The sequence below is a fragment of the Myotis davidii genome, unplaced genomic scaffold, assembly GCF_000327345.1.
Source record: "Myotis davidii unplaced genomic scaffold, ASM32734v1 scaffold170, whole genome shotgun sequence".
NCBI lineage: Eukaryota > Metazoa > Chordata > Mammalia > Chiroptera > Vespertilionidae > Myotis > Myotis davidii.
Genome location: NW_006282528.1, coordinates 2,179,210 through 2,181,478, shown reverse-complemented (window position 1 = coordinate 2,181,478; position 2,269 = coordinate 2,179,210). Strand labels below are relative to the sequence as shown.

Genomic DNA, 2,269 nt, shown 5'->3' with positions numbered 1-2,269 from the left:
CTCTGAGTCTGACAGGCCCAGGGCGGCCTGCGGGCGAGAAACGCGGAGGAGCCGTGTCCGCCTCTGACCCGGCCCCCAGGACGCCGGCCGGAGGCCCACGGAGACCCGTCTGCCGCCCGAGAAAACATCCTTTTTCTAAAACCTCGGGCTCCGCCCTCCAGGCCTCCACTGCTCGGGTGGGCGAGGAGGGCTCTGCGTCAGGCACAGTCTCCTGGTTTAAACGTTAGTCACACAAAATATGTAAAAATAAACTTCAGTCACAGCTTAAAAAACTACCTTCCTGCCCTGGCCGGTGTGGCTCAGTGGACAGAGTGCCGACCTGTGGACTGAAGGGTCCCGGGTTTGATTCTGGTCAAGGGCACCTGCCTGGGTTGCAGGCTCCTGTCCCTGGTCGGGAGCACGTGAGAGGCAACCAGTCGATGTGTCTCTCTCTCATCGCTGTTTCTCTCTCTCCCTCTCCATTCTGCTCTCTAAAAATCAGTGGAAAAAACATCCTCAAGTGAGAATTAAAAAACCACAAAAAAACAAAAACAAAAAAACACACAACAAAAAGTACCTTCTCCACAGCATCCAGACGTGTCTGACAGACGACTGGGCACTAGAGCCCAACTAAACTGACACCTAAGATTAACCGCCACCCCCGCCTGTGAGGTTAACGCCCCCACCTGTGAGGTTAACCCCCACCTGGGAGGTTAATGCCCCCACCTGTGAGGTTAACGCCCACCTGTGAGGTTAACGCCCCATCTGTGAGGTTAACCCCCACCTGTGAGGTTAACGCCCTCACCTGTGAGGTTAACCCCCACCTGGGAGGTTAATGCCCCCACCTGTGAGGTTAACGCCCACCTGTGAGGTTAACGCCCCATCTGTGAGGTTAACCCCCACCTGTGAGGTTAACGCCCTCACCTGTGAGGTTAACCCCCACCTGGGAGGTTAATGCCCCCACCTGTGAGGTTAACGCCCACCTGTGAGGTTAACGCCCCATCTGTGAGGTTAACCCCCACCTGTGAGGTTAACGCCCTCACCTGTGAGGTTAACCCCCACCTGGGAGGTTAATGCCCCCACCTGTGAGGTTAACGCCCACCTGTGAGGTTAACGCCCCATCTGTGAGGTTAACCCCCACCTGTGAGGTTAACGCCCTCACCTGTGAGGTTAACCCCCACCTGGGAGGTTAATGCCCCCACCTGTGAGGTTAACGCCCACCTGTGAGGTTAAACCCCACCTGTTCCTCACCAGAGAGAATTGCCCCCTCCCTGAAACGCCCAAGGCACTGAGCTGCATTCATCAGTATCTACAACGAGCTGCTTAACAGGCTAAATTGCCACAATGTATTCATGGGTCCCCAAGTGAAAGGGAACATTGAGCTACAAGAGACTCGTTCGTAGTAACATGTCTGATCGGGGAAAAAGAGCCCTAAACGCCCTCCCCCACAGGCAGGCTCCCGGGAGCAGAGAGCCGTCACCAGGCCCAGGCCGTGTCCGTGGCGTGTCACCTGCCGGGTGGGATGCGGGGCGGCCGGCCGAGGGGGCAGCCGGCCGCGCTGCCTTAGCTCTGGGGAGAGGGCCGTCTCAGCTGCCCGGCCGCCAGGTGGGCAGAGGTGAGGGACACCCCAGCCGTGTGCCCCAGGAGCGACCAGCGAGTCCCGCACCTCGTCCCCTCCCAGGTAACAGGCGTGTTCAGAAGTCACCCCGCCTCCCTCCTCCGGCCTCTGGGTCGGGACAAGGGACCCCTCCCTGGTCCTCAGGGGAGCATCCCTGTGCCGGGCCGGCCTGTGCGCCCAGGTGGCCGGGGCCGATCTGCTCAAGGCCCCGAACACCGAGGGCCACCTGGTCTGTCTGGACACGCGGCTGGTAAAGCGCCCTGGGACTCGGACCTCTTTCTGCAGAAGGGACTCCATTTCTTTCCCTTTTTAAAGAATTATTCCAGAGAAGAAGGGAGAGGGAGAGAGAGAGAGAAACATCCATGAGGAGAGAGAATCACAGATCGGCTGCCTCCTGCACGCCCCCCACTGGGGACTGAGCCCTGCAACCCGGGCACATGCCCTGACCGGGAATCAAACCGTGACCTCCTGGTTCATAGGTCGATGCTCAACCACAGATCCCACCGGCTGCGGGGGTTAATCTTCACCTGAGGACATTCTCACTGATTTCAGAAAAAGGGAAATGGAGAGAGAGAAAGAGAAATATCGATTGATTGCCTTCCCTTGCATGCCAGGAACTGGCCCCACAACCTAGGTATGTGGTCTGACCGGGAATCTAACCCACAACTTTTT

General features: G+C 58.2%; 1 protein-coding gene across 1 annotated transcript in view; it reads left to right on the top strand.

The window, feature by feature from the left end:
* EVA1C (eva-1 homolog C (C. elegans)) overlaps positions 1-2,269 on the top strand; it is a gene marked incomplete at its 5' end in the record, with an annotated part of 16,393 nt that overhangs the window by 4,074 nt on the left and 10,050 nt on the right. The window lies entirely within an intron of this gene.